At 45.1% G+C, this 9,246-nt stretch overlaps 1 pseudogene; it reads right to left on the bottom strand.

The window, feature by feature from the left end:
* Nucleotides 1–358: 358 nt before the first annotated feature.
* Nucleotides 359–9,246, bottom strand: part of LOC139533348 (focadhesin-like) — a 32,088-nt pseudogene continuing 23,200 nt past the window's right edge.

The following is a 9,246-nucleotide window of genomic DNA, read 5'->3' as shown; positions in this document are numbered from 1 at the left end:
AGGGCCCCCAGCACCAGGCCCACCTCACAGCCCGCACTGAGGGAGAAGGGGAGGAGAGGAGGAGGGGAAGGGAACATGGTAGGGAGTACATTGTTGAAGGCTTCCCTCATACAAAAATTCACTTGAACTGTTGAGTAAATGCAATAACACCCAAAGTCACTCAATGTCACAATACCAACAATCATCATAACATAACAAAAACAAAACAGACACATCACATCTCAAGAGTCAATTCTGACACACACAACAAACCCCCCCTCTCTCCACACCCTCCAACCCATGGCAGACCCCCCTACCTGAGGCTCTCCTGGTGCAGGCACAACAGCAGCATCCCAGGGCCAGAATGGAACAGGACGGCCTAGGAGTCGTCTGTGTTGGGCGAGCTGGGCAGCCCTGCCCTCAGGGTGGCTAGGACCTGGGGCACACTGTCTTTGTGCCAGGCCACCAGCACGGGCACCACCAGGAACAGGAGTGGGCAATGGCACTGCGTACGACCGCTGAGATGGGAGGGATGGGAGAATGCTATAATTCGATAATTAATCTTTTTATTTTTTACAATTTTTATTAGACTTGATTTATTTATTTGACAACTAACAATACATATAAAGCCTCTCCAGCCAGACAAAATTATATGCATTAAAACTATAGAGCATAAAATAGTTTTTCTACAGCCTCTAGATGTCAATAGTATTGTGTTTAATTCCTATAGCGAATAATATAGCAAGATTGATGTGATTGAGTGACGTCTCAATAAGGCTTATAGGAGAGCTAGGTTGTTGTTGTACAGTTGTACAGAACCAGGGAAAGACTTGTCCTCTGGGCTTGTAGCTGCTGCTGCCGATACTGCGGAGAGTGTCCTGGACCAAGGCCAGCCAGGTGGATGTGGCCAGGATCTCAGGACACACCTACAGCGCACAACACAGGAGGGAGAGAGTTACAGCAACACCCAGTGAGAAAAGCAGTCCTGCTTCAGTTCATACATGGAATGATGTGGTAAAACAATAGATTCTTTATGGTTTGTGTCACACCCTGATCAGTTTCACATGTCCTTGTGTTATTGCCTCCACCCCCTCCAGGTGTCGCTTGTTATCCCTGGTGTATATATCCCTGTGTTTCCAGTCTCTCTGTGCCAGTTCGTCTTGCATGTTCCAAGTCAACCGGCGTGTTTTTCCCGTGATCCTGCCTTTTTCGATTCTCTTTAACTAGTCCTCCCGGTTTTGACCCTTGCTTGTTTTCTGGACTCTGTACACGCCTGCCTGACCATTCTGCCTGCCCTGACCTCGAGCCTGCCTGCCACACTGTACCTCCTGGACTCTGAACTGGTTTTGACCTTTTGCCTGTCCACGATCATTCTCTTGCCTACCCCTTTTGGATGTAATAAATATCAACGACTCAAACCATCTGCCTCCCGTGTCCGCATCTGGGTCTCGCCTTGTGCCCTTGTAGTTTGAGGTATCATTATAAAGATACTCCTTTCCTATTTCATGATACAGAAATGACCAATTATTTACTGACAAATAAAATGATCAAATGATAATTACACAGTAACAACGTTGGCATGAACTACTTGGTTGTTTTTTCTTCAAATTCATTATACATCACCACTAGGAACTATTCACAACTAGTATGCCTTGACACCACATCTTTTACCCCTTGACACCACATCATTTACCCCTTGACACCACATAATTTAGATCTTGACACCACATCATACCCCTTGACACCACATCATTTACCCCTTGACACCACATCATTTACCCCTTGACACCACATAATTTACCCCTTGACACCACATCATACCCCTTGACACCACATCATACCCCTTGACACCACATCATTTACCCCTTGACACCACATAATTTACCCCTTGACACCACATAATTTACCCCTTGACACCACATCATACCCCTTGACACCACATCATACCCCTTGACACCACATCATTTACCCCTTGACCTCACATCATTTACCCCTTGACACCACATAATTTACCCCTTGACACCACATAATTTACCCCTTGACACCACATCATTTACCCCGTGACACCACATCATTTACCCCTTGACACCACATCATACCCCTTGACACCACATCATTTCCTAGTAAATAACAGGTAAGTACCGGTGCTGTAAAATACAATGCTCCCATAACGTGTGGAGTATGTTCTTCCCCAAGCCCTCCCTCTGTGTCAGTAGGCATGTTGCTCTTGTACTTGTCCAGCACCGCAACCAGACCACTCAGAGCCACGATGGAGAGATTCCCTGCACCATCGGACTGCCCCTGTTGCCACGAAGACACAGGTGTAGCACCGGATGGCCATGACAACCGTAGCAGGACTGATCACCCTCGTCAACTATACAGCTTGGCTATAGGCCAGTGCTCTTCCATCCTTGTGTTGTATTAACCCGCCTGGTTCAACTAATCAAGGGTTTGAAGGATGGCATTTGCCCAGTCTAGAATAGTCCCACTGTTTGTTTGAGACCAAATGTATAAACAATAGACAAACAACTGGTGAAATCACCAAGCATAACTGTAACGTTAATATCATTGCAAAAAGTTACATTGTGAATGCAACCATCTGAAACACAGTTTGAAATTCAATAGCAATGTCAATTACACAATGGCAGTGCCAAGGAGACAAACGGGGGATAGACTCACTTTGCCACAGATTTGACAACATCGGTCAGCTGTGTAGAGGGAGAGAGAGAGGGAGGGGATAGAGGGAGAGAGAGAGGGAGGGGATAGATTGAAGGGATAGAGGAAGAGAGAGGGAGGGGATAGAGGGAGGGGAGAGAGAGGGAATCGAGGGAGAGAGAGGGGATAGAGGGAGTAGATAATAGAGGGAGAGAGGGAGTGAGAGGAAGGGGATATAGGGAGATAAAGGGAGAGAAGGAGAGAGAGGGAGGGGATAGACGGAGAGAGAGGGAGGGGATAGAGGGAGAGAGGGAGGGAGGGAGGGGATAGAGGGAGAGAGAGAGGGGATATAGGGAGAAAAGAGGGGATAGAGGGAGAAAAGAGGGGGCAGAAGACGAGGAGGATAGAGGAGGATAATTTAGAGTCTATTGCTGGATGGAGGGGGGATGGGGGGACATTTCATCTCCTCATGCCTGATTTCTGACACACACACACACACACACACACACACACACACACACACACACACACACACACACACACACACACACACACACACACACACACACACACACACACACACACACACACACACACACACACACACTCTTTTCATCAGAGCACAGAACATCACTCACATGGCTGGGTGAAATGGTGGATGTCTGCCCCAGTGAGAGCATCCACTAACCCCGATGTTCCTGCTGGAATGTGTGTGTGTGTGTGTGTGTGTGTGTGTGTGTGTGTGTGTGTGTGTGTGTGTGTGTGTGTGTGTGTGTGTGTGTGTGTGTGTGTGTGTGTGTGTGTGTATGCATATACAGTATATATGTACACATATCGTATAGGAATGAGCGTGTGTGTGTGTGTGCCCACACATATTCACATGCACACAGTAGATGGATGTGTTGCTTGGTACATGACTCACAGAGCCTGCCTGTCTCTACCATGCGCTGTGTCTTGGCCAGCCAGTCATTCAATCACCAGCCTAGAGAGCTTAGACAGTGGACCATCTGGGCTTGAGTTAAAGGGTGGGGCTCTACATTATGGGGCGAGGAGTGCAGGCCAGGGTTAGTACAGTGTGTGTGTCCCATGTGCCTTGGTCAAAAATAGTGCACTATATAAGTTATCAGTTATCTTTCTGGAAGAATCTGCGGTGCACATTTTCCTCATATCACCGTGCCAGCCATAAATAGTAAAAAAGTGGTCTTGTGTGACTCAGTTGGTAGCGCGTGGAGCTTGCAACGTCAGGATCGTGGGTTCAAGTCCCACCCATACGGAAAATGTATGCAAGCATTAATGTAAGTTGCTCTGGGTAAAACATGTGAAACTGTATGCAACAACTATACAAACTATTGTCAATCTCGTAGTGTAATTCAGTGACAGAAACGAGTAAATATATTTTGACCAGGTATTTGTGTTTTCCCCAGCAGTAAAGGTCAGAGTAATCTATGTTAAGAGCTGAGATGTTTTTGATTATAGGGAGAGGGATGAAATGACAAGGTTTTATGGTGGAGGCCACAGAGGAAGTGATTCAGAAAATGACCATCTCCACAAAGGTCAAGTCAGCCCCTGTTCTTCTGTAGTTTTAAATAGGTCACAGTCTGCTACAGGGACCAATGAAATGTGCCCTGTTGGAAGATGGGCTACATTATAGTGGAATATAATGGCATGTTTAAAGACAGGTGTGTGTGTGTGGTTTCATGTGTTCTGTTCTTCTTTAGTTATCTCATTATATTACAGCTCAATGGGGAATACTGTAGGTATTATGGTCACTTACTCTGGTCACTTGCTCCTAATCTTTCCCTGGATGGTTGTGTGTGTGTGTGTGTGTGTGTGTGTGTGTGTGTGTGTGTGTGTGTGTGTGTGTGTGTGTGTGTGTGTGTGTGTGTGTGTGTGTGTGTGTGTGTGTGTGTGTGTGTGTGTGTGTGTGTGTGTGTGTGTGTCTACCAGAGCCAGGCACAGTGTTGTTGGTACTGCAGCTCTGGACTCCCGTTCTGCTGCATCTCCAGCTCCGCCCGACGACCCTAATGAACACGGTCACAGCAACTATGACCACACAGCAACCGCATACACACAACAAGCATAACCGCACAGCAAACATAGAATTCGGAATTAGAATACCAGAATGGACATGAACCTTCTTATGATGGGATAAAGGCCAGCTATTTTGGGTCAGGGGGTTGGTCAACCATGGTTTGCCAATGCTGTGATAAAATATTGTGTAAAATAATGAATTTGAAGAATTTATCTGCACTGTATGTTTTGTATCTAGCTAGCCATGCAGTTTTAGAGGAATGGGTGGTAGGTAGACTAGCGGTTAAGAGCATAGGGCCAGTATCCTCAAGCTGACTTGGTGAAAAAATATGCAAGGCACTTAACCCTAATTGCTCCTGTAAGTCACTCTGGATAAGAGAGTCTGCTAAATGACTAAAATGTAAATTATTCTATTCGCATGTGTAAAAGATGTCATGTTGTTTGCTTAGCAAGTACCACAATCGGCCGATACCTGGCACGAGCTCTACCCTGCGAGCACGTGGCTCCTCCTCTGAGGCATCTCACCAGGTGGTGCCATGTGAAAAGAGCGTCTAGCTATTCGCTGGCTCAAGAGGGGACACTTCGGGCTGAGGAGTAAGTTTCACACATCCCCACGTGCTCCACATGTACACGTTAGATGTATGCATGTGATATGCCATACTGCCAGTATGTCAACCACAGGAGGTTGGTGGCAACTTAATTGGGGAGGACGGGCTCGTGGTAATGGCTGGAGCGGAACACGGGGTTTCCATTCGCTCCGTTCCAGCCACTTATTATGAGCCGTCCTCCTTTCAGCAGCCTCCACTGATGCCAACATTCCATTCAAACAATGCAGTCAAGCCACAGCAGTACACTGGCTGAAATCAGTTGATGATGGGACTTAGACAAGTTGTAAATGCAACAAGTACTGATATTGTATCACATGATAGCACTCTCGGCTTTCCACGAAAACAAACATTTAGACATTTATAGTCTGTTTACATGTATTATAGAGACTATTTATACAGAAGATTGGTATAAAACTGTTATACGACAATATTTTAGATAGACAATAATTCTATTACACAATTTCTGATATATCACATGCCTTACTTTTATTTTCCTACATAAGTAAAATCAGGAATATGCCTCTACTGCCATTCATTCACATTAGACTGGTATGGATTTCTCCCTGACCAATATGGCTACCATTTTCACCCCCTCCTGGAACTTTTAGGGTTGATGACATAGCCCCTCTAGCAATGTTGCTGTCATAGGATCTGTATGACAGCAACATGATCGCAAATGAACCGTACTCATACTGAAACCATGACCAGAAACTGAACAGCAAACTCAGATAAACAGACAGACATGCAGTATTCATACGGCTCACACACACACACCTGTGGGATGGCATGAATCGCTCGCCTCCTGAACCCTCGCCAGGCCTGTGATAGGAGACGGGCACGATGCCACTCTGAAGGCTGATTGGTCACCTGACCACGGAGAGAAGAAGAGAAAGACTGACTGTCTATGTGCGTACATGTACATGTGTTTCAGCACAGTATGTGAAACATGCGGACGTAGGTCGTCCATCTTTTCACATGTTCATATGAAAATAACTGAACATGTTCCAAAGATCGAAGATCCTCCCACACAAAAACACTCCTTGGTGTAGAGTTTTCATGGAAGGTGTTTTGCCTGGCTAGTGGAAGCCTGTATGTACACAAACTTATTTAGAAAATGAACTCTCATATAGAAAACACTTGGGATGAATGGACTGCTAAAATAAACAGTTTGTGGAGCATGTTGAGGATGCGTTAGACTGTTACTGTAGCGTACAACCAACTGTCAATTTGAAACATGGCTGTTGGTTGCATCCCAGGTGGTCACCAGACGAAACCTCTGGAAGTGTGTACAGATGTAGGATCTACATTTGACAACCCTGTTGCAGGATAACTTTCCTGCAATGCAGGACATTTAAAACCTGTAGTGTACTTGAGATATAAAAAGGCTTATGAAGTTTGTAATTTCTACTTTGAAAATTCAGACTTGATGTCCCCTTACGAAAAATGTATCAACCCCTACAAAAATGTCCCTTAATTACAATCCACAGAATAATTATATTGCTGTTGCTGCAGGATTATTTTCCTGCTGTAGCAAACTGGCTCAAATTAAGATAATACATCTGAAGAAATGTAGAAATGGTCAGGTTACTTTCCTCAAGAGAACCAAATATCTCAGGCATGGACATGACAGACAGCCACTGATGATTACAGAGGGAGGGAAAGAAAGAGAGACAGGAGACAAAGAGAAACTGAAAAAGTAAGGGCAGCAGAAAAAGAAGAAAGATTGAATGTGAGTAGACAGAGAGAACATGAGCGAAGGAAAGAGAGAAGAAATATGAGCAGGATGGGGAGAAATAGAAAGGTGTCTACAAAGAGAGAGAGAGGGACAGAGGAAAGCTCACCTCGTGAAAGAGAGTGGCTAACACAGCGTTCCCCAAACTCGGTCCTGGGGACCCCAAGGCACATTTTTTGCCCTAGCACTACACAGGTGATTCAAATACTTAGAGCTTGATGATGAGTTGGTTATTTGAATCAGATGTGTAGGGCTAAAAAACTAAACGTGCAACAAGGGGGGGCCCCAGGACCGAGTTTGGGAAACCATGGACTAACATCTGCTGGTAGCTCCACCCCTTGCTGAGGAGGAAGCAGTTGATTGGTTGTCGGTCTGGACAGGCAGGTCATAGGAGAGAAGGAGGCCGGTTGGAACATACAAACATTAATCACATAAACCTTAATTTGCATAAAACCTAGCTAACCTGGTCCTAGTCAAATAAATGTTTAATATTTATTTGAGAAATGTTACCTTTATTTTCATGAACAGTATACTAAATGCATAGTAAATCATGCAGTCAATAATAGTTTATTTTGCATACATTTAACTGACTGGATGATTCACAATTTTTATAAATGTATCTTTATATTTCAATTCAGGTGACGTCATTGAGATCTTATTGAACCTCTCTCTTTGCGGGTGTACATGTGTTCCTTCCTACCTGCCAGGCTTGAGACCAGGCTGTTTGTTTTTGTCATAGATTTTCAGCATGAAGCCTGGGATCCCTGCTACGGTTTTCCCCTGGTCTGACCGGAGGCTGCCCCCTGTCAGGGCAGAGCGGTACACCCCGCGGAGCACCTGGTGCATTCACCAGGTATGTCAGGATGAGTTCAAGTGCGCGAGCTGGAAGCCTCAATCAAATACTATTTAAACTCAGGCATATATAATGGATGTCATAATGGATGTCCCCAGCCAGTGTAAGACCAGGGAAGAGGGTTCACAGTTTCACACACAATGGGAGACTATGGTGTAAACAAACATACTTTATTTTAACGAGGCAGAGAAGAGAAGAGATGGGAAAGAGTGGCCGGGGGCATATGTGAACAAAGCAAGTCGCCAAAAGGACATTGAGTGTTGGTTTACTGTTCAGAATTCCTTATCGTTTAATTTAAATGACACGCTTCATTAAATTACATTGGAGCAGGCAACTGGAGAGGGGTAGAATTTGGCGAATGCGGCTGTCTCGAAGGATCGGGACGAATTTCTGATTTATCTGAGTCAACTGCTCTGTGGTGTTGTGTTTCAGCACAGAGACAGTCCTCGGTGAGTATTTCTGAATAGTTTCACACAGAACACTTTAAATACCGTATTGAATCGAGTTCCCGAAACCCCAAAAGTTGGCACGGTGCTCGATACTGCCGCTGTGGCGTGTATTACAGGACTGACATCAGCTATCTTACTTCAGCTATACCGCGCCAGGTTGCCTAGTGGTTAGCGTGTTGGGCCAGTAACTGAAAGGTCAGCGGTTCAAATACCCGAGCCGACAAGATGAAACATCTGCCGATGTGCCCTTGAGCAAGGCTCTTAACCCTAATTTGCTCCAAGGGCACCGTAATACTATGGCTGACCATGTAAAACAACACATTTCACGGCACCTACCAGGTGTATGTGACAATCATTTTTAGTTATGTTTTTACATTTGTCCTTTTTCATTATATGACTTTATTTGCTTATTGACTTGTTTTTAAACTTGAAAGGAGAAAGAACCAAGGTAGTCAGAGATGTGGGGTAGATTGGACAGGTTCAGCTTCTACCTGGTAGGACTCTGGGGGATGTTAGGCCAAGGAGCCTTCTTTCTCCTTCTCTTTCCCCTGTTCCTCCTCCTCACTTTCAGGAAACTTTCTGACCGGCCTGGCCTATCAGGGAGACAAACCAGCATACCAAACACATGATTGGCTAAAAATATGAAGACAAAACAGCATAGCAAGACTCGATGGGCAAAATATTTGACATGTTCTTTTGGCTAAATTCATATCTATCGAGACTTGGAATGAAGCAGAACGTCAACACTATAACGTCGCTGGGTGGTTGAGAGTGTTGTCTCACTTGCTTGGGGAGGTGAAGGAGTGTGTGTGCTGCCTCTGGGAACTCTGAAGTCTTGTAGCCACAACTGGCTACCTCAGAGTCCTGGAACACACACACAAATGTGTCAATGTTGTGCGTCTGTAACATGAGTGTAGTGAAAAAACTGTGTATGAAAAA

This window comes from Salvelinus alpinus, chromosome 11 (assembly GCF_045679555.1).
Source record: "Salvelinus alpinus chromosome 11, SLU_Salpinus.1, whole genome shotgun sequence".
Classification (NCBI taxonomy): domain Eukaryota; kingdom Metazoa; phylum Chordata; class Actinopteri; order Salmoniformes; family Salmonidae; genus Salvelinus; species Salvelinus alpinus.
Note: the sequence above shows the minus strand (reverse complement) of the source record. Positions and strands in the feature narration are given on the sequence as shown.